Source organism: Lissotriton vulgaris, chromosome 12, assembly GCF_964263255.1.
Source record: "Lissotriton vulgaris chromosome 12, aLisVul1.2, whole genome shotgun sequence".
Lineage (NCBI taxonomy): Eukaryota > Metazoa > Chordata > Amphibia > Caudata > Salamandridae > Lissotriton > Lissotriton vulgaris.
Window position 1 is genome coordinate 377485622 of NC_141700.1, and position 23886 is coordinate 377509507.

General features: G+C 48.8%; 1 non-coding gene across 1 annotated transcript; it reads right to left on the bottom strand.

Annotated features, from left to right (window-relative positions):
• Positions 1-22475: 22475 nt before the first annotated feature.
• On the bottom strand, positions 22476-22582 carry LOC147674079 (U6 spliceosomal RNA). The gene has a single exon (XR_015303138.1). It is a non-coding gene; the product is annotated as a U6 spliceosomal RNA (small nuclear RNA).
• Between the last annotated feature and the right edge of the window lie 1304 nt (positions 22583-23886).

The window sequence follows — 23886 nt, forward strand, 5'->3', positions numbered from 1 at the left end:
CTTCAGTAGATGTGGGGAGTATGGGCAAGTGAAAGGGAGGTGGAGTGCAGTCTTCTTGATGGTTGCTGGAAGGTCATATAGTTGTTAATGTAGGTGGGTCCTTGGTTGTGTGGAGCCTTAGTGCATGGGTCAGAAGCTTGAATTGGCATCTTTTCTGTCTGGGAATCCAGTGGAGTTTCCTGAGGCGGAGTGTGATGTGGATTTGTCGTGGAAGGCTGAGGGCGAGTCTGACTGCGGCTGTGTGTGGTGATTCCTACATAGAGATCATTGCCGTAGTCCAGATGGCTGGTGATGAAGGTTTGTGTCACAGTGCGTCTAGTAGGGGTAGCCACTTGAAGATCTTACATAGCATGCGCAGAGTGAGGAAGCAGGCAGAGGACAAAGGGGATGATATCTGCTTTCATGGTGACCTTGTTGTCAATGATGATTTCAATGATTGTGGCGTGGATGGAGGAAGTGGGTCATAGATCTAATGCTCCCTAGGAGATATTTTCACGTATTGCTGATGTTGCCAAAGTTCAATATTTTTGTCTTGTCTATATTCAGCTGCAGATCGTTGTTCTTCATCCAGTCAGCTTCGTTTCTCATGCACCGGTGGAAGTTAGTTCTGGAGGTGGTGGGGTCATCGGTGAGTAAGAAGATGAGTTGAGTGTCATTTGCATAGGAAATTATGTTGAGACTGTGGAATCTGATGATGTTGGCCAGTGGGGTCATATATGCATTGAAGAGCATGGGGCTGAGGTGAGAACCCTTGGGGACACCACGGGTGATCTCCTTGAGTTCCGAGTTGAAAGATGTGAGGAAGGAGGGGATCCATCTGAGCGAATATCCTTGGATGCCCATGTGGTGAAGTCTTTTGATCAGTATGTGGTGAGATACGGTTTTGAGGCTGCCAAGAAGTCGAGGATAATCAAAGATGCTGTTTCTCCTCAGTCAAGGAGGGTTTGGATGTTGTTGGTGACTGGGATCATGGTTGGTTCAGTGCTGCGATTGCTGCGGAAGCCAGATTTGGAGGAGTCCAGTGGCTGGGTTTGCTCCAAGTGTGTCATGAGTTGATTGTTGATGATCTTTTCCAGTACCTTCGGTTGGAATGGGGGCAGGGAGATTGGCCAGTAGTTTTTGAGTTAGATATGGTCGGCAGAGTATATTTTGAGTTGTGGAATTACTTTGGCATGTGTCCAGTCATCTGGAAATGTTGCAGTAGTTATAGAAGTGTTTAGTAGGGTGGTGAGTGCCTCGCTGAACCTTTGGTTTACAAAGTTGAAGTTGTGGTGTGGGCATGGGTCTGTGTGAGCTCCTGAGTGGAAGGATTTTATGGTGGAGGTTGTGTCATGGGTGAGGAGGATGTTCCAGGTTGTCAGTGTGTGTCTCGTGTCGGTTATGGTATTGTCATACTTGTTGAGAAAGTTCATAGTTGTGGGTGGTGGTTCGATGTTTCTTTATATGGTTGCGATCTTGTGGAAGAAGTGTGTAAGGTTGTCTCACAGCTCCTGTGAGAGTGAAGATTTTGTTGTAGCTGGCAGCTGGTTTGGAGAATGTCTCAGCAATAATGAAAGGTTTATTGATATTGGCAATGGCTTTGATGTATGCAGCAATGGCTGTCTTCTTTTCTGCCCTCATCAGGTGGTGGTAGAGTTTGAAGGAGGTCTTGAAGGCTGCCCTGTCAGAGGAGTCCTTGCTGTTGCGCCAATTCCTCTCCAACTGTTTGCTGTCTTGTTTCACTGTTCTGAGTTGTACTGTATTGTATTGTATTGTATGGCACACTTGTAAAGCGCAGCTGTCACCCGACGGGTATCCTGGCGCTATGATATTTCAGGGCCTGAACACAAAACATTACTTTAACAGCCAACTACAGTATCCTTGGGAAGAGGTGAGTTTTTAGTTCCTTTTTGAAAGAGGACAGGTCTCCCAAGCTTCTAAGAGACAGTGGCAATGCATTCCATATTCTGGATGCTGTGTAGCCAAAAGAACGGCCACCCATCCGTATCCTCCGGATCTTGGGAACTGCCACTAGGTAGGCTGAGGCAGAGTGAAGAGATCTAGTAAGGGTGTACCAGGAGAACAACTCCTGCAAAGGAATCGGTCCCAGACCTTGAAGAGCCCGAAAAACCAAGCACAAAGCTTTAAATTCAATACGTTGGGGAATAGGCAGCCAATGAAGATCCTTGAGTGCTGCTGAAGAAGAATCAGGGCGCCGGCGGGAGAGTGCCAATTTAGCGGCAAAATTCTGAACCCGCTGCAGTTTGCCCAACAAGGTGGCGGGAGCCCCCAGAAGCAGTGCGTTGCAGTAATCAAGTCTGCTTAAGATGATGCTACACACTGCTTCTGGTCTGGCAAGGGCCAGAAGCAGGGGGAGGATTTTCCGCAGGGTGCGCAGCAGCACCATACAGGTGGACACTGTTTTATTTACGAATCCATCCAGTTGTAAATTGGGTTCCATCGTCACTCCCAGATTTTGAACAGAGTCAGCCGCCACTACCGTGCCCTGAAAGGATGAAGGCCAAAAGTCTTGTGGTAAAGGTCGAAGGATACGGTCTGCTGAGCAGTGCAGCACCTCGGTTTTAGAGCTGTTGAACTGTAGGGAATTGTTGCTCAGCCATTCCGCCGTAGTGACCATACAATGATGGATGGTCTCCTGTGACACTGCATTCTTACCCTCAAAGGAGAAGATAAGTTGTGTGTCGTTCTCTGGAAGTTGCTCTTGATAGGGACAATGCTGTCTGAGCAATTGGTGATCCAGGCATTGAAGTTTTTCACTACTTGTTTGAGGTTGGTGGTGGCAGTACGGTTTGAGGTATTAAGGGCATTCGCTCACCTCGTCTCTGAGATTTTGTTCTACCTCCAGGTGGGGGTTATAGTGGTCATTTTGGGGTTGGTGATGCGGGGTTGGAGATGCTGAAGTAGATGATGGAGTGATCGGTCAATGTGAGTTCTGTGACATGGCTGTAGTTGCCATGGTGCTGTAGGGTCCAGCGTGAGTTCTGTGGTGTGTGCAGGGTCGTGGGACAATCAGAGGCTGCTCATACTGGTGAGGAGATGTGCAGCGTTTTTGTCATTGGGATCGTCGATGTGGAAATGTAGGTTGCCGAGGAAGATGTAGTCCATGGAGTCAAAGGTTAAGAGCACAATTAAGTCTGCAATGGTGTTGCAGAAGCCAGGGTGCAGGACTGGTGGTCGGTATGTGATGGTGCCTCTGATGTTTGTCTTATCGTCAGTGTGGAGCTTGAAGTTGAGCAGCTCCATGGGGGTGGGTGGAGGTAATGCCAGTGGTGGTGGTACACTGTATGGTCTCCTTGTGGATGATGGCTGTTCCTCCTTCCAGCATGTTGGTGTGACCCTGGTGAGTGATTTTATATGTCAGGGATCGCTGTGGCAATGTCTGGGGTGGATGTGACATTGAGCCAAGTCTCAGTGTAGATGACTATTTCAGGTACAAGGGTGGCAATGAGGTCCCATAATTCAGTGGAATGCTTGCATAGTGGCCATGTGTTGACAATGGTGCATGTGAGTTAGTGGTTTTGTTCCAGACGCCGCCTTCCTGACAGAGACCTGGCTGACCCCCTGCTCTGCACCTGACATCCCCATAGCCATCCCGGAAGGCTACAAAATACCCGCAAGGGCTGCCCCAATGGAATAGGAGGAGGAATTGCCATCATCCACTGACACACTCTCAGAATCTCAACACACGCCAACGGCACCCTCAGTACCACCGAACACCTGCACTTCCAGATCCACACCAACCCCAACACCACCCTCAGAGGCACCCTCATCTACAGACCCCCGGACCCCGACTGCAGTTCAGCGACTCCATCACCGACTTCATCAGCACATACGCCCTCGCCTCCATGGACTACATCCTCCTCGTGGACCTGAACTTCCACCTCGAAAACAACAACGACGCCACCTCCTCCACCCTGATCGACAACCATAGCAACCTCGTCGACCTCTGACTCAGACAACTCATCACAACACCCAATCACTCCGTCGACCACACACTTGATCCCATCTTCTCAGCAAGCACCCATGTCTTCTTCGACTGCACCACCAAACTCCACTGGACCGACCACCGCTGCATCCACTTCACCTTCCAGAAACCCACCAGAAACCACTGCATCCAGCAGATGCCGCACCGCAGCTAGGGCAAGACCAGCTAACCGCCACCCTCGCCCAGAACCCACCCGCAGACCCGACCAACCCCGACGCCGCAGTTTGCAGCCTCAGGCGATGGATCAACCACTGCGCCAACACACTTGCCCTGATCAAGAAGCCCCCCAACACCCACACCAGCAAGAGAGCCAGCTGGTTCACCAAAGACCTCCAGGACTCCAAGCGAACATGCCGAAAACTAGAAAAAAACTGGACCTGCGAAAGAACACGGAAAGCTACACAGCCCACAGGAACACCACCCGCCGACACCACAAACTTATCAGATCTGCCAAAAGGAACTCCTTCAGAGACTGCGCAGACAACAATGCACACGACAGCAAAGAACTCTTCAGCATTGTGAAGGAACTCTCCAACCCCAGCTCCAACACCAATGACATCCCACGTCACAAGACCTGTACGACTCACTGGCCACCTTCTTCCATCGCAAGATAGCAGACATCCTCGACAGCTTCGATGCCGCCACCACCCTGGCAACCGCCGACACCCCCGCTCCCACAAACACTGCCCGCACCAACCGCCTGCTTGTCTGGACCAGCATCAATGACAGCAACACCATCAGATCATGAACACCTCCACTCTGGATGCCCGGAAGACCCGTGCCCACATCACATCTTCAACAAAGCCAGAAGCACCATCACACAGCACCTCTGGAAAACCACCAACATCTCCTTTGTGACAGCAACCCTCCCGGAGAGCTGGAAGCACGCAGAGATCAATGCCCTACTGAAGAATCCCAAGGCGGACCCCAAGGATCTCAAGAACTTCCGACTCATCTCCCTGCTTCCGCACCCAGCGAAGGTCATCGAAAAGGCCGTCCACAAACAACTGACCAGCTTCCTCGAAGAGAACAACATCCTGGACCCGTCCCAGTCTGGGTTTCACAGCAACCACAGCACAGGAAGTGCCCACATTGCCGCCACCGACAATTCCTCCTGGACCTGTCAGACGCTTTTGACACAGTCTGCCACCACACACTAAGAGCATGCCTCCACGACGCTGAAATCCAAGAGAAGGCCCTGGAAGGACCACCTCCTTCCTCACTGAGAGAACCCCGAGCGTCCGCCGCCCCCTTCCACTCCAAAGCCACCAAGATCATCTGCGGCATACCCCAAGGCTCATCCCTCAGCCCAACGTTGTTCGATGTCTACATGGCACCGCTCGCCCACTTCACCCGACAGTATGACCTAAAAATCATCTCCTACGCCGATGACATCTAGCTGATCCCATCGCTCACCAAGGACCCCACATGGCCAAAACCAATCTCCACGAAGGACTGAAGGCCGTCACCGACTGGATGCGGAACAGCCACCTGAAGCTGAACTCTGACTAGACAGAGGTCCTCATCCTCGGTTCCTCACCCTCGGCCTGGGATGACTCCTGGTGGCCGACAGCACTAGGAGCACCCCGCACATCCACCAACCATGCACGAAACTTAGTGGTCATCCTTGACTCCTCAACTCCATGACAAAGCAGGTCAACGCCGTCTCCTCCTCCTGCTTCAACACCCTTCGCAGGATCTTCAAGTGGATCCCCACTGAAACTAGAAGGACGGTCACCCAGGCCCTCATCAGCAGTAGACTGGACTACAGCAACGCACTCTACGCAGGAGCCCCAGCCAAACTCCTGAAATGACTCCAACACATCCAGAACGCCTCCGCACGCCTGATCCCCGACATCCCTCACCACAGCCACATCACACCCCACCTGAAGGACCTGCACTGGCTCCCCATCAACAAGAGCATAACTTTCAAGCTCCTCACCTACGCACACAAGGCACTCCACTGGACCAGCGTACCTCAACAACCAACTCAGCCGCTACACCCCCGCCCACCAGCTCCGCTCTGCAGACCGCGCCCTCGCCACAGTCCCCCGCATCCGAAGAGTGACCGCCAGCGGCAGATGTTTCTCCCACCTCGCCACCAAGAGGTGGAACACCCTACCCATCCGCCTACGGCAGACCAAAGACCTCCTGACCTTCAGGAGACTCATCAAGACCTGTCTCTTCGAACAGTAGCAGCGCCCCCCCCAGCACCTTGAGACCCTCACGAGTATGTAGTGCACTTTACAAATGCTATGATTGATTGATTAGTTGATTCATGTGTTGTCTGTTGTGTGTTCGAGGTGGGGCTGGGTGGTGGGCTGGTGTGTGTGCAGTGGTAGGAGAAGTGGCAGTGGGTGCAGGTGAAAGGTCCTATCATGGAGCTTGGGTAAGCAATGAGGCAGTGTTTGTTGCGGTGCCCAGAGTCGAGGGTGTAGAGGTCGGCAATGGTGTATCTTCAGCGTGGCACTGGGTGCGGTCCAGGCACAGATGGGTAAAAAGGGTTTGTCTTTGGCATGCTTTGGCACACCAGCAGCACACCTGCTATACATGTCTGCTGCACAGTCGCACTGTTGCCTGCTTTCAGTAGGTTCTGGGGTGGGCGAGGCTTCTTTTGGAAGGAAGAGCGGTGAGTGGGGAAACCTAGTCAGGGAAACCCCAGTGGGAAAAGAATGGGCATCTGTGGTGTCATTGGATCAGTTTGGAACAAGCAGGAACATGAGGCCACAGGAAAGTTGCAAGCTAGTTGTCCAGGTGCCTACTCTCGTCGACGGGTCAATCACATAATGGAGCTTTTGACAAAAGTTCTCCGAACTTTTCCAAGTTTCTGGATCTCATTTCAAAAGGTCCTCTTGGGTTTCCAAAGTGTCCTCAAAACAAATCCAAGGGTATAGAAGCTCTGAGATGGTTCTTGGGATGTTGGTTGCTACTCTTCCCAGCATGCACCTGACCAGCTCCTTAAACGTCTCTCCTGGATGCCTTCCAGCTTGAATCTATCTTCTTGGTGGAGGTAGTGCACGTGGATCTCTTTTAACCTGGTGCTTTCAAGGAGTCCACTCCGCCACTTCTTGAAGCAAGGCAAAGTCCCTAGGACTGTAGCTCCAAATGTGCAGCAGGTGCAGTCATTCAGAGTACAGTCCTTTGGGGTGCAGGTCAGGATTCCAGCAGGGCCGTCCTTCTTCTCTTTGTAGTTTCAGACAGGGACCTGAGTTGCTAGGGAGCACTTCCATTTTTAGCCACTGTTTCTCGGCGACAAGCAGGGGGACACCACTTACCAATGGGGTACAGGTTGACAATCAGGCATATGACAACTTCCTCCAAAGTGTGGCATATTCTTGTCCCAGAAAGCACTATTCTTCCAAAATGGAAAAACTTTCCCCTGAGGTTAAGATCTAGCTAAGTCATACCTCTGGTGTGGCTAGGTTTCCTTAACACCTCCCTTCCAACCCCTCTGCTAATCTAATTATAGACCCCCCTGTCTGGCTGGGGCGGCATGATGTGGGGGTGTACCTGTGCTGCCCTAAGCAGTCATTCCCTCTTTGAAGACCAGGTTTGCTACTCAAACCCATCCTGCATTTTCCACTGCAGCATGCAGTTATGTTCCCATAGGGAAATTCTTTGTCTCTAGTCAGGCCACTTCACACCTCATTATGCAGCTTTGCTCAGCCTGGCAGAGGCTAAGCAATCAGAGCAGGGCAGCTGAAAGGCTGGATTGCGACTTACAGAAAAACAATGTTCTGTAACTTCTTTTCAGATGTAGTTGTACTACATCTAACAGTGGCAAGTTGTTGGATTTATTCTAACTTTCATTTTGATACTTTAAAGTATAATTTTAGCCCCTTTTTTCAATAGTTACACTTTAATAAAGTATTCCCATATCAGCCTATGGAGCCATTGTGCTACAAAGGAGAACAATTAAATTGGCAGTGTTTACCTCACCAGGACATATAAAACATATATTTTTTAACATCCCTGATTATAGTTGCAACGCTCCCTACCTCTGGGGCACGAAGGGGTGACTTTAGGGATGGTGTACATGTAAACATGAGGTAGTTTGAGACTTTGAAAGTACCTTTAATCCCAAAGTTGAATCTGCATATATTTGAAGTTTAAAACAACCTTCAAGGCAATGCTGGCTTTTAAAAATAACAGCAGGCACTACAATAGTGCACACTTAAGTAAATTACATCTACTTGGCCTCTAGACCTACATGCCCTACCATATACTAGGGACTTACAAGTAGGTAGTCAGTACCAATCGTAATTATACTTATTACGATGTACTTTTGATCAGAGCACAGGCCCTTGGTCGGATTAGCAGCGCCCAGGGAACAATCAGAGTCAGAAAACCAGCAACTAGTAGTCAAAATGGGGGGGGGGGGGGGGGGGGGGGGTGGAGACGTGACTGTAAACAGATCCTGGTTTTTTGTTGTGTTTTTGCAGAGCTTTATATAGGGCAAACTTGACCCGAATCGGGTATCAGAGCACTTTACACAGCACCAGTTGCATTACATGAGGACACATTCATTTTTGTTAGGCACAGGGAGATTAAGTGATTTGCCCAGAATCAAAGGATGTTCAGCGTCATTGCCTAGACTCGAACCCAGTTCCCCAGATTTGATGACGACCATCCTAGCTGTTAGGCCAACTCCTCTCCACTTGTTTATCACAGTTTCCCTTCTTTGCATTGTAAAGAAAAAGGGCGGATGTGTGTAGTTTTTTACATAGTGTATATAGCATTTTACATTATAATTTAACATTAGAGTCTTAGGACTTTAATTGGAATGTGCTTAGGACTACATTCCAGGTTTTATGCTCAGGTTCTAATTTCCACATCTATATACTGTGAAAGTAGAATGTTTGAGGCATTCTTTGCTGAGTCCCGGCTGCGAGATAATTGTGTCCATTGGAGTTGAAATAAAGAGGATACTTAATGTGCAAATAAAAACACCTACGTGATTTCATTATCGGAGGATACTACATTGGACATATACTTTTAAGTTGTATAAGTCCTGGTAGTGAAATGTGTTTTTTACTACTGTGAGGCCTACCTTTCCCACGGGATGACATTGTGTTGCTTTTTTACATCTAATAGGGACTAACCTTTGATTTGGAACAGGTAAACTTGTCATGTCTGGTGTCTGAGAAATTGTATTTAAACCCCTCTTTAATGGTAAAGCTGGATTTCAATTTTGAAAATGACACTTTTAGAAATTTGGCATTTTCCTTTCCAAACTATTTGGTGGCTACAGCCTTTTCCTGGGTCGCATGGCTGCGTGTAATTGACTGTTGACCTTTGTTTATTCTTCCAAGACAACCACACACGGGCCATCACTGGCAGGATGGGGGTGGAGTTGGGCACAACACCACTTGCAACTAAATAGGATGTGCCCTGTGTTCACATAAAGGACTTGTCACCCATGCATTATTCATGCTGTCAGGACCCAGGGCAGGGGTGGCAGAACATCAAACACTTCATAGGGAATGATCTAGAAACTTCTCCTGCTTTAAAGAAGGCTCCAGGTATGGAAACTGGACACTCAGACCCCCTCTTTATTTCACTTTCTGGACCTATTGAAGAACTCTCAGAGGGCTTCCTGATGCTGTGGCCTGCTGTGTACTCCATAAGACCCCGTTGCTGCATCTGAAAGGACGTCTTTGCTGGTGGAACCCTGCTGTTTGAGCTCTGTGCCCCACTGCTTAAACCCAGGATTACAAGAGTGGCTCCAAGGGCTACTTGGCGGGCCTCTTCACCAGAGCCTCAGGGATAGAAAATGCTCCAACCATCTTGAACCCACAACTGGACCCAGTCATAGTGAGTCCTAAGCCCTCAAATGGTGGCCCTCTAGTCCTGGACTCTTGGCAGGGTATTAAAGGTGCCCCAATAACTCAAATTCCCAAATTTAGGATTTTTTCCCTGCAGCAGGAAATCCTGTTCAGCAGTCCATCAAAGGGGTAGTTGGATCATTGATATCTTTGTCCAGCTGCTCCCTAGTGACTCCTCCTCCTCCTCAGCCACCACTTGCAGCCTTGCCGCACTGAACTTCTACACTCTTAGAGACTTTTTCTTAAAATGTCTTATAAGTGCTAAGGTATGCACCAGCTTGGCTGAATCCACTTTTTGTAGCTGTTGGAACTGGCCCGTCTTGCAGGGTTATCCCCAAATTTTTGCTTCTTCCTCCCTTATTTTTCCAGACCTGTGGCTGTTGGCAATAGGAATCTGGGCGCTTTACCACTGCTGATCAGTGCTAAAGTGCATATGCTCTCTGTGTAAATTGTTATTGTAATTGGTTATCCCTAATTGGAATATTTGTCTCACCAAGAAGTCCCTAGTAAAGTGCACTGAGTGTGCCAGGGCTGGTGATCCAAATGCTACTAGTGGGCCTGCAGCACTGATTGTGCCACCCACATGAGTAGCACTAAAATGGTGTCTCAGGCCTGCCACCGCAGTGCCTGTGTGCAGTCTGTGAACTGCCATGTCCTCCTGGTCAGTATCCCCACTGACCAGGCCTAACCCTTCCCTTTCTGTGCACATTGGTCACCCCTACGGAAGGCCCATGGTACCCCCTTGGGCAGGATGCAGTGTATGTGAAAGGTAGAGCATGTAGCTGTGCAGGTGACATGCTCTGGTAGTGAATTACAGCCATTTTTGTTATTCACTGCTGCAAGGCTATCTTGCTCCATAGGATATCATGGGGGATGCTGGCTACAGTGGCTACCAGCATATCTTCCCATAGGAACAAGATAAGACATAAAAGTCTAGTATCCCTGAACTCAGAATTTAATAACACATCTTTTAGGAAAGGTTGTTTTTAAATCCTGTGTTTGAGAACAGCACTTTTAGAAAGTGGCTGCTCTCTTGTTTGACCTTTCTGTGTGCCTTGGCCTGTTTGTGAATTTACTGTCTGGTTTGAGAGTGACAGGGGCTGGGGAGCCCCCAGGAGGCTGGATGAGTCAGCCCTAGGCTGAATGACTGCATCTGCATCTTGAGTGGTGGGAGGGGATAGCACCTGGGACCTGAAAAGGACTGTGCCTGCCCCCCACAGTGCTGGCTCCACCCCCTGTGGTGCGTCTGATGTCTCTTCCCTGAACTGTGAAAGGATAGAAGGAATCACGTCAACAACGTGCTCCAGGGCTGTGCTTTCCCTCCACAATGCTGGCTCTACCTCCTGCTGGGCTGCTGATGACCCTGCCCCTCTCCTAGAATGGAAAGGAGAGGCCAGGAAAACAAAGTGCTCAAGGAACACCCAGAACTGGTTCAGACCGGACTCAGGGCCCTCCTGCACAAAGGGAACAAAGACTTTTAGGGGTATAAGTACAGACCCCCAGACTACAGAAAATTAGATCATCCTGGAATCAAGAAGGAACCCCTGCCAAGGAGAAAGCTGAAACTGAAGAAGGAAGACTGTCCTGCTGTTGCTCTGCTGGATTGCCCTGCAGTTGCTCTGCTGCCAAGGAGAGGGTAAGGACTTTGCTTTGTGCTGTGTCCCTTTGCTTGAAGGAATCTCCAAGGGCCTGAGAAGAGTGGGCTCCTTGTTTTAAAGTCCCAGAAACAAAAGGACTTCACCCCCAGTTTCCCCTGAGCTCTACTGAGAGAGTTCTGTCCTTCCTGAAGTACATGGCCCATGTGTAATGCCTCTGGAGGTTGTACCTGTGCTGGGAAGCTGGAAACCAAGATTTAAAGACTTTGCTACAGAAAAGTTATTGCATCGCTCGCTGCGGAGCGCATCCCCGACAGTGCGAGGAAATTCCTGCCGCTACGAAGGCCAAGATCGTCGCAGGGCCTATTGCCGCTGCCAGAGCCGTCGCATCCTTCATTTGCGGGATGCACCAGACCGGTGCAGGAAGTGCAGGAAGTTGCAGAGCCTGTCGTAGCTGGGTGAGATCGCCGCACTGCTTGCTTGCGGACAGCATCACGTCACTGCGAACATCGTCGCAGAGCCATCGCATGGAGGAGCTGCGAGAGAGAGATCGCCGCTGGATCGCGCATCGTCGCCCCGGAGATCGTCGCAGCCCCTACGAGATCGTCGCATCGTGCCTTTGAGAGGACAAACTTCCTACGGAACCTACGCACCAGAATCTATACAAGTCTCCTTCCTCCCCATACAGACCGGATTCGTCGCAACACGCCCGCTGCTGCAGTGTGGGTGTCGCATTGCTTCCCCAAGGTCTCAGGAGCAACGCATTGCTTGTTTTCTACCGCACCAGCTTCTGCTTTTGGAACTTTGTCACATCTAAAGGTACTGTTGGCTGAACGTGACGCAACAGTGAACTTTTCACGCAACTGTGTATTACTTTATCGCAACCTAAAGAACTCTTTTGCAACCATATTCTTGAACTGTGTATTTTGGATTTTTGTCGTTTTGGTCTTGTATCGTTTAGATTAAATACCACTGTTGTGGAGTCAGTTTGTGGTGTTTTCACTGTGTTACTGTGAGTGTTGGTGCAAATACTTTACACATTGCCTTCTGATTAGCCTTGACTGCTCATGCCAAGCTACCTAGAGGGTGAGCAGGGGTTATCTCAGAGGGTTTCCTCCTTACCCTGACTAGAAGCAAGGGTCCCTATTTGGACGTTGGTACCTACCTCTGCCAACTAGAGACCCCCAGTTCTAACAGTAGCCAACTTGCATTATATCACAGTCAGCCATATTTCTTGACTTTGACCAAATGTTGCATGACTAGATGTCCATGTTGGCACTTTGAACTTTTAGGCACCAGTTTTTACCTTAAATTGTAAAAAATACATCTCTGGTTCTGCTGATTGGATTTTCACTCTATTTTTTAATTGGTGTGGGATAATTCTTGTGTTATGTTTTCACTTTATTACTGTTTGTATGCGGTATACATATTTTACACACTGCCCCCAAGTTAAGCTTGACTACTATTGTGCAATGCTACCAGAGGTTTAAACACAGGTTAATAAATGTATTTTTTGGTTCAGTCTGACACGGATTGTGGCAGTTGCTTGAGCAGAATAAACAGCCCATGCAACCAACAACCCAATTTCTTACAGGGAGGGTTGTCAAATTTGTCAGTCATCTTCGGGTTCCCTGGGTAATTCTGCTCACAATGGCACAACTGCGGCTGCAGTAGAAATTCCTGCATCTGGCCAGTGAAATCTAGACAATACATGTGGTGTGGTGCAGCGGGAAACAGTCTCTGCCTGGGTGGCTCTATGAAGCCCTTTGGAGACACTACAGTCTTCTTCTGAGGTAAATCTGTGCTTTAATTCTATTTGTTTCATCTGGGCACCACTTACAATGGGTTCTAGTTCTAAATAGTATGGCTCATGCAAGGTGCCCAGTTGGGACCAAAGTCATAATGGACTTCCTGGTCAGAATACAATGGTTGTACCTGGATTTTCTTGTTTCTGGAATTATCCAAAACCCCACAGCATCAGTGGTAGCTATAGAAATGCTAGGCACGTGCCCTCCAGTATTATGGTGATACCTTGGGTCCCCGCGGATAGTTTCTGAGGAGGTTTTCAACATTATTCACTTACAGAGACTTTCTACAGGGTTCCCATGATGATCTGATTTACTGAGGATTTTCTTGCATCCTCCCACAACCTCTAGTACTGTTGCTTTCACCTCCTTAGCAACAATCAGCTGTAGGTCCTAGACCTGCACTCCTATCCATCCCTAGTGGTCTCTTGACCTGGAGGTTTCCTGGTAGAATTTGCTCCACAGCAGACCACTCTGCTTGTATGCATTCCCCAACACTTCTAATCTGTTCATCATTTTCAGGGTCACTGTGCGTCCATTAAGAGTCTTTAGTACCACCACCTAGCCCATAAAAGGCCAGGATACTATAAATTAAAAGTCCACTATCTACTGGGCGTGAAAGAGAGCCAGGTAACAGATGTGCAAGTCCTAGGGCAAACCCACAAAGTCCACAGTACATTGTAGGAATTGCTGTCTTGTGACAGGTTTGCTCAACAAAGGCTGGTCCTTACTGCATTCTTGCAGATACTTTCTCAACTTTGTAATCTTCTGCAAGGACTAAAAAGAGACATGGAGTTTCCTTTCATTGGAGCAGAGCCATCCAAAGTCCTAGTGTCAGTTCATCCCTCCATGGCTTTGTGTCATCAGCAAGGATCAGTTTACTGCCAGTCCCATCTCAGTGTTGCACTTCATCATTGTGTCACATCTCCACTTAGAGACAAGCTCGGCTATGCCAGGTATGGTCACTTCCCTCCAAAACCTCAAGGGAAATTTCTTTGATGACTGGAGACTGAGTTCTGGCTGTCCTCTATTTGCACATGTGGGAACATTCTCTGAGATAATTCAGGGAGTTGCTCCTTGTTAGAAACCAACCCATCCCTTCCTCCAGCATTAGAGACCTTATGTCCTTGGAATGGGCATTTTGTGTTGAGGGACTGATCTACCATCTAGGCAACAAAAGTAATTATCTCTCCAGTAACCAGTCAGCTCAAAATATGGATCCTGTTAAGGCTGACATAGAGAATTATGCCAAATAATGAAATATGATACACAATCAAACTATTTCAGGTCTGATCTCACTTTGAATTCCAGGCCCTCCATATAATACATAAGGCAGCAACTCAGAACTTTATTCCATAAGACATGCAATAAAAACCAATTTGCATATATTGTGTGCAGCAACATGATATGACACATGTAAACAAATATCCAAAATTTCATGGTGCAGTCATTTTGTTATTAATTAAATTGGCTGTGTGTCATAATACTGATAAGAAAAATATTGCTAAACATAAATATTGAGGCCTAAATGTCTTTTACAAAAATAATATGGGGGGATATTTATGTAAATGAAATTAAGAGAAGACCATTGTTAGCAGACGATATTTAAGCAACAATTTTCTGGTACCATAGCAAAAAAATCATATTTGTTTTGCACCTTGTATGCTACAGTGCTACCTGGGCACAGATGCCTGACTGAGTCAGAAAAAAGTCTTCCCCCGCTTAGTCTGTATTTGTGCACATAATTGCATGCATGGGTTCACGCATAACATGAACAAAGTCTTGTAATCTAGCTGCACAGAAATCACAATCATGTGGCTTGAGTTGATAAAGGAAGGCAGTTGTGCTTCACACAGGAGAAGGCCTAGGAATCAAGGTCAAATTGTAACAAGGAGGGTACACCGTTGACATTGTGGAAAAATAAATTTAGAACTGTACACAGGGTGGATGGCTTGATTCGAAGTGCACCATGGGAGGGCTGCCTGTGGATAACTGGCTGTTGGAAGTAGTGGTAGTGCGCCACTACAAGATAAAGCATTGTGAATATAAGCTCTGGCTTTGGTAGCAATATGCTGAATCACTGACAAAATATTGACTGCCACAATATTGAGATACAAAAATATTGTGACAAATAAAGGATTTGTATCTGTAGTTATCTCAATGGCAACATCAAGTCCGGCAGCAGGTGTCAGAACCAAAACAGAGTTTCGCAGCATAGCTGGACAAGAGACCGCAGGTGTCATACTAAGAAGAACCGGCCACTCTGTGTAGTTTCACATTGTCAATGGAGATGTACCTGTTTTCCTTTCGGCCAGGAAGTGGAGTTAAATGACTGTTCTTATACCCTGCATGCCAAGCACAGGAACTGGAGCACGATATGAAGGACCGAACTCCTTCCTGTTTGCGACCTTTTCTCGGACCAGTTCACCAACTTGCGGTAGCCAACGAACTACCGGAATCTACAACGCAGCTTCAGATGTGGAGGGCAAATGTTCCTTTCCAAGACTGTCTCTGGTCTTTTGTAGATTCTGGAAAACAGAACACTGTTCATCTACCTCAAAGGGAGCGGCAGACGCAACTTGATCTAGACCTTCAAGGTCCGTAACAAACATTTTGAAACCAAAGAGCATTTCATATGGGGTCCACCCACCCAGAGACCTTCTAGGGAGATTATTTAGTGCACGCTGAACGCTACTGAGGTGGGCTAGCCAGTTCCGGCCTGTACCTAATATCCCAGCTGTCAAGGATGGCTTTAAGTCATGGTTCATCCGCTCCACAACACTATTGCCCTCAGGCCGATATGGAGCTGAAAATTTGACTTGGACCTCCCAAAGAACGCATGGCATCCTTGTGTGCCTTAGAGGCAAACGCTGGACCCTGGTTCGAATAGAAGGTACCACATGCAAAAATTCCCACAAAGACACGCAAATCCCTTACGACAGTACGACAATCAGAACTTCTTTGTGGCCACACCCACACAAAGCGCGTGCAAGAGTCAACCACTACTAAGATATACGAATACGCAGTATCAGAAGAGAAAGGACCGCAGTGATCTAAGTAAACACAACCAAGTGGTTTATTAGATATATACAACTGAGTCAGGGGCGGGCGTGCAGCAGAAGAAGGTTTAATCTACTGGCAAATGTCACAATGAAGGACATAATGACACATTTGTTTGTACAATCCTCGCCACCAGTAAAGCTGTTATAGGAGAGAAACAGTAGCTGACACACCGGCATGCGCTGAGGCCATGCATTTGTGTGCCGCTGTAATCAAAGTCTGCCTGCGGTCCGCGTTGGGAATCAACCTGTCACCAACGTCGTTAATTTTCACATAAGGAACTTTATCAGGACTTAAATGATAAGAGTATTTAGAAGGGAAACATTTTGGGTAATTACCTCCCTTCTCCGTTGTGGCAATAGCTGCCAAGATGTCATCATCAATCTTACTTTTGGAACGTGTAACTGCTGCTAGTGAATATGCTGCAACTGCTGTCTTGGCTGCTTCATCAGCAAGGCTATTGCCAACAGCATGAACTCCGACAAGCTGGTGACCAAGAGTATGAATTTCAAACACAAGTGGGAGCCGTTCTTTAAGTTCAGCCACTCGAACCCAGATCATTTTATGTTTTATTGTGCGACCTTTGGAGTTACAATAGTCATTTTGAGTCCAAAAGAATAAATTGTCATTGTATGATTGAACACAGTAGTAAGAGTCACTTACAACAAGAGTAGTCACACTGGGATCTGCGTACTCCAATGCAAGCATCAGAGCACAAAGCTCTGCCAACTGGGCGGTACAGTCCCCTAATGTCTGTGTATGTACGACATCGGACTTGAATTCACCATCCACCATAGTACCAACCACTATTGCACAGGCCAATGAATAGGCGTGTTATGAATCTGTAGCCGGTTGCGCTACACGGTCAGTGTAAATGATACAATGGAAATCCTCTAGTGGCCGCATGGTCAGGGGAGCTGGATGAACAAATTCCTACTCCAAAAACTCCTGAGGCTGGAAAGAGGAATCAAAAATGAATGAGACATCCGGAAATGTCAAGGACTCGGCCCATTGTATCCACCCTGGGTGCAAGGCTTTCAAATTTGGTACACTGGCTTTCGTCACTGCTGCCAGGGCATGATACGGAGTAACAACCAAAATGCATTTTCCCTGCGACAGTGCACGTTCCTTGAGAATTGCCATTTGCACTGCTGCCAAAACTTTTTTCACAGTGGAAAACCGCACCTCAGCCGAAGGGTACAAGTGTGACTTGTACGCGATAGGGACTGTGTCACCCTCATTAAATGTCAGGTATGTGAAACTCACCACCCCAGGTATGATTCTTATCACCAGGTTGGTGTGGTCATTATGAGTCAGCAAGAATTTAGATTCTAGAAGATCAGCCTGCAAAGATTGCAAGATGGCTGAATGCGTAGGCAGCCAGCAAGATTTGGAGAAAGTAGGTTGTACCAAGGGGTAAAGAGGCTTGATATGCTGGGCATAATCGGGAATGTAAGTACGCCCAAAATTCAAAAAGCCCAGTAAAGTGTTTCAGTGCTGAAGGAGCGCGCAGTTGTGCGCATTTCTCCAGAAAGTGAGGTGCTAAACCTCAACCTTCATTGTTGAGCTCGTAGCCCAGGAACAACGCTGTGTACTCTGCAATGAGACTTTTTGCAAAGTTGAATTTATAGCCAAAATCCACAAAACGGCAAATTATGCGGTCAACACGACATAGATGCAGCCATAACTCGTCGTCTGTGAGATAAATGTCATCCACATACGAACATGCATCTGTGACGAGTCCCTCTGAAAGAGAGACTATGCGGGCGACAAACGCTCCTGGACTGTTGTTGTAGCTCATAGCCAAACGTTAGAACTGGTGTTTTTTGCCACCACTTGTAAAAGCTGTCCATTGACCACTAATAGAGGACAAGTTATGGGTGAAAAACTCATTGGATATGTCAAGTGTGGTCTTAAACCTTTTACGCACAAGACTATCCACCAGAGCAGAACTGTGAGTATTTTGTACCGCGCACATACGACAATGGGACTTTAAATGCCGGTAATCCAATACCAAACGGTACGAGCCATCAGGCTTGGTCACAGTAAAAAGAGGGCTATTCATCGGAGACACACATGTTTCAATTACACCTTGATATTCCAATTGCTCAAGGATTTCTGCCACAGAAGCTTTCGCTTCACGCCGCATTGGGTATTGGGGTTGAGGCTGTGGCATTGACCACAATGGTATCTTATGTCTGGGTGATAATTAGTCCCACCCACAGTGAGTACGGTACAAAGCGCCTTAGCCCAAACCTCTGCAAAATGCAGAGCCTGCTCCTTCAGCACTGTGTGCGTGAAACTAGGGAGGATTACCTCCTCCTCACACGGAGCTGCTAAAACAAAAGGTGCGGGCCAATCGACCTCCGACAATAACATTTCATAAGTTGTAGTTAGATTCTCCCAAAATACTCCTTTTACAGTGCGCTGTATGTCACCTTCAATTAAAAGGACAATTTCAAAAAGTCTCCTAGGGGGTGCCACCCTAGTGTCAGCTGTCTCAACTACAATAAAAGGGTCAGTCGCTGTCATCTTCAGTAGTGGACAGAGCCCCTCGCGCACTATGGTAATCTCCGCCGTGCTGTCGAACAGCGTCAGTACCCATGTCAGATTCCGAAACTGCATTCTCACTATCTGTGGCATATCTTGCTGTTAAAGCAGCAACTTTCTTTTTCTGAAACTGTCGCCTCTGACATGGAGAGTCGTCCTGCTTGCCTTTACCATCTGTCTTGCTGGGCTGCTCTTGCTTCGCACCCCTTCCTCTGCCACCGTCTCCTACACCGGTGGGTGAGACCGATGAATCCTGCAAAGAGCGAGGAGAAAGTTGATCCGGAACCTGAAAACGATAAGGTGACTTAATCGTAGCGGGGTCGCGCAATTCATAAGTGAGTTCAGTAGACACAGGTACTGGCGAGGCAGGACGAGACCCCTGTTTCTGTTGCTTTTTCCCCTGATTTTATTCTTGGTCCAATTCTGCTTTGGACCAGAGGGGCGATCGTCTTTGTCAGATTTTGCAGCCTGAGTTTGCTTTCGCTTTTGTCTGGCAAAAGGCTTTACACCTTAACTATCGTGGCCAATGGTCGTATATGCTCCTGTAATAATTTTCGATAACTGATGGGATTTCTCTGCATTGGGGACGTCGCAGAAAGCATTAGACACCTGGAAGCATTTTTTTTTTATTGGCGTTTTCAAAGACATATTATGTCCAAACATGTGAACAGAATACAGACCACTGTACTACAGCATCCTTCATCCAGTTACAATAGTTATGTGATGTTACCACATTATACCTTTACCACAAAAAAACAGTTACCATACACAGTTAATCAACCTGATTCGTGCACAAATATTCAACCAAATACTTCCAATAGTCTCTCGGCTTGGATCCAGCAGGCAGTTCTTCTTCGTAGGTTTTCAACACATCTTTACAATATGTCATATCTTGAAGCCACTGTTTAACTTTAGGATTTTCTTTACTACCCCAACACATTGAGACCCTACGCTTGGCGAGAAGTAAAGCAATCATACAGAGCTTACGTTTAGTAGCATGCACATTGCGGAGTAGTCCCAATAAACATGTGCGACTACTACAGGCAATATCAGTACCCACCATGTCACCTAGTATCTGCGTAACCTTCTCCCAAAAATCCTGCACTGTTGGACAGGCCCACGTGAGATGCAGGAAATCTGCTGGCTCAGTACTACAGTGTTGACATTTTGCATCTCTTTGTAGACCATATCTATAGAGCCTAGCTGGAGTGTAATAAGTTTGGTGAAGGTATTTGTGGTGCAAAAGCCACATATTTCCATTCGGCGTCAGCATTTCTGTAAGAGACCATTCTACCGACCACTCTTCCTCTGTTAGCAGGACATCTAGCACATCATTCCACTTTGTATGTGCTTTGTGTGTCGTATCCGCAATATCCTCCTGTAATGTAGTATATAGTCTGGACACTAAATGCTTGTTACTGGGAGTTGTAAGTATCATTTGCAACGCTGCAAGCTGTGGTGGTTCTGTTGGGTAGGTGGGATACAATTTCTTGATTGCACTTTGTAGCCTATGGTATGTGAACCAAAACAATAGAGTTTGATTGCTAATATAGGTAAGATCTTACGGCGTATTAAATGTAGCATTGTGGTATAGGTCCTCCATAGTATCTACGCCCACCTGTTTCAAAAGTCCCATGCCCACTTCTTTCTGTGTGACCAATATGTCTGGGTGATGATGCAATGGTAAGGCAGGTGCATATAGGGGCAATTTGCGTTCTAGTCTACCCATCTTGCGCCAGGCAGCATTTGTCGCATCAATAGTATTAATAGCCTTATTGTGTAAAGGTGGCCTGCAATGAGTTATTACTGCTGTTAATGGGACTGGGAGTGCATCTCCTTCCTCTATGGCCACATGTGTAAGATAGGGGACCTGATGATACCAATAATGTGCATATTGCGCTTGCGCACATAAAAAATAAAGCAGAAAATCTGGCACTTTAAAGCCCCTTCTGGAGTAGGGTAATGTCAAAGCTCGCAATTCTATGCAGGCCTGTTTACCCGCCCAGATTAGACAATTCACTAACTATGTCAATCTGCGAAATACTTCAGTTGGAGGTGTGATGGGTATATTGTTAAAAAGATATAAAAATGTTGGTAATATGACCATCTTTACAATCACCAATTGGTCAGCAAGTGATAGCAGCAATTGAATCCAGCGCACTATTTTGTCTTTCTTCACACTCATTGCTCTGCCATAATTTGGGCGAATTACAACTTCGGGGTCACGGTGGTACTAAACGCCCAGGTATTTCCCGGGGTCGGATTGCCACTCTAGTGGGAATTCCGTGGAATGAGGTTGTGTGGTGTCAGTTAGTGGTATGATCAGGGATTTTGACCAATTGATCTGGAGTCCAGATTGCCTCCCAAATTTAATATATTCCCATAACAAAGGGGCTAAATGCTGTCCCGGGTCTCATACATATAACATCATATCATCTGCGTACAATGAGATATATAAAGGTCGCTGTGGAAATTGGAGAGCAGAATAATGCCCCGGTTACTTACCGGTAATCTTCATTACTCCGAGTATAGTCTTCCTCGCCACATGAGTTACATAGTGAGCTTTAGCTCCACAACAGAACCCTCCAAAGCAAAAAGAAACCACCTCCCACCCCCTCCCAACATGGCCGACCAGTCCCACCTGACCTCTATAAGAGGCGGACCGGCCCAACCAACAGCCTGATCTACCAAGCAAACAATGAAGCCGATAGCCAGACAGGGAGGGGGGGAGGGAACTCATGTGGCGAGGAAGACTATACTCGGAGTAATGAAGATTACCGGTAAGTAACCGGGGCATTACCTCCTCGTAAGTCTTCCTCGCCCCCTGAGTTACATAGTGAGCAAATACCCAAGCCAACAAGGCTTCATTGACCACCAGAAGAACAACACCACACGGTGATGCAGAGAAACCAACCCAAGGTTGATGTAGAATAAATGAAACAGACAACAGGGATCACAGGAAACCTGAAAACAAGACCTCCAGGAAAAGAAGGCCAACCAGGAGTCGCAGCTCCAGCACTCAGAACGGCCCCAGCGAAGTCCCCCCGGGACTGCTAGAGACCCACGAACAAGGCGGGGGACGACAACGTCGACGCCCGACAAATCTCCACAGAGGAGACACCCTGAAGGGGGCCCAGGACACCGGGCCACACCCTGTGGACCGACCCTGGACCCCCGCCGGATCCACCGAACCCAGCGAAGCGTAGGTAGGGATGATAGCCTGTGGAAGCCAGCGAACCAAGGTGGAAAGAGGGCTAGTGGCCCGAACGAACCGGGCCAACAGACACAAACAGGCCATCCCACCGGGAAAGGAAAGACGTGCGGCCAAGAGAAGCCAAAACAGCACGCCGACAACCAGCACGGACAAGATAGGAACCTCGTCGGCAGTGAAAAAGCGGTAAAGATACCACCCGATTCCAAGGCCCCAGGGAAGGAACCCCGGGAAGGACACGGGGGACATGCCGGAGGAACAACCACGTCCGGCAAAACCCGCAAGAAGGGCGGGGAGCGGAGGAACGACCCCCGCACGCCCATCCGCCCAGCAGACACCACTGCCACCAGGGAAAAACCACCTGAAAGGTGAGGAACCGCAAAGCCACCGAGGGCCGGGACCCAAAAGGGCGGACCCCGAAGAGCTCGTAGAACGAGAGAGAGAACTCATATGGAACGCCTCACGAATTTGCGAGTTACCCTTGCGCAGGGGCCCTGCAAATCTCCTCTGTAAAGTTCCAATAATAGCATATGTGCTGCCGAAGCGAGCACCCAAGGGGGAGACCGGCAGAGCGTCCGTGGGCGAAGGACAAACAACATCGGAGCCAAGCGAGCCACCAGGGAAACCAGGCCGTCGAACACCGGACTGTGAAAGGCCCGCAAGGCCGCCCACCGGGCCCACAGGGTAGAAGGGGCCACGCCCCAGGAACACCCCTCAGACCGGAAAACCAAGGCCCGCAAGGGGACCACGGAGGCGGGGACAGCACCAAGCCGACCGCGCCAACGCGAGAAGGACGCCCAGCGCCGGGCACAGGCAGAGAACGTGGAAGACCTGCGGGAACCCAGCAGCAAAGCCACAACCCCCGAGCAAGCAGCGTCCTCCGCACAAGAACCGGGCCTGCAGAAGGAGGCAGGCCAGCCGACAAGAGCCGGCGCAACACCGACGCCGAGAGCGGGGGACCCAACCACGGGACGGGAAGATCCGGGATCGGCCAGGAGGCTCGAACCGTCAGCTCGCCATAGGAGAGGGTACCCGGGGCGGCGGACCCCGCCGGGAACTAAAAACAGGAACGCACCACGACTTGCGTGGCAACCACGCGCGGGTGCCAGGCACCTCACCTCTTCCAAAATAAGGCCATGCGTTGCCAAGACGAGCACCCCTGAGCACCCCGGCCCTGCCCAAGCGAATCCTGCCGAGGACCCGCGATCTCAGAGGGCACGGGGGAAACGCGTACCTCAGACTGAAAGGCCACGCGAAAGACAGGCAATAAGGACCCGGGAGGAGGAGTAGAACCCGGGCCGGAGGGCCGAGTCCCCCTCCGTGAACAGAGACATCGGAGGCAGACCGAGCCGAGGCCCCAGGCGTCGAAACACCACCGGGGCAGGGCGAGACTAGGCAACGAAGGCCAGACCCGACTCCGTCGGACCCCGGTGGAAAGACAGCCCGAAGGGCCAGGATCGGCAAACGGAACGCCACACGAAAAATGTGCAGGGGCCAAGCCAGTCAACCAATTTCAGTAAATGTGCTGCCGAAGCGAGCACAGCAAAAAGACGGCCGGCCAGGAAGACATTCAGCAACCCCCGAAGCACGAGGAGCTGAGCGGCCGCAGGAGAACCCAACGACCTTCAAACGACCTGGCGCCAAAGGACGCCCCCCCCCTGAAAGAACCAGAGGGAAGAACCGGGACCAGGCACACGCCCCCCCCCCGAAGGAGGACAAGCCCGAGACGAGGACCGAAGGGACCACCGTACATAGGCCAGGAAGCCGACGGATGAGAGACACCGCCAGATGTGAAGCCTCCCCCACGGGGGGGGACAAAAACGAGCCCGAGAGGGAGCACACGGCCAGACAGGGA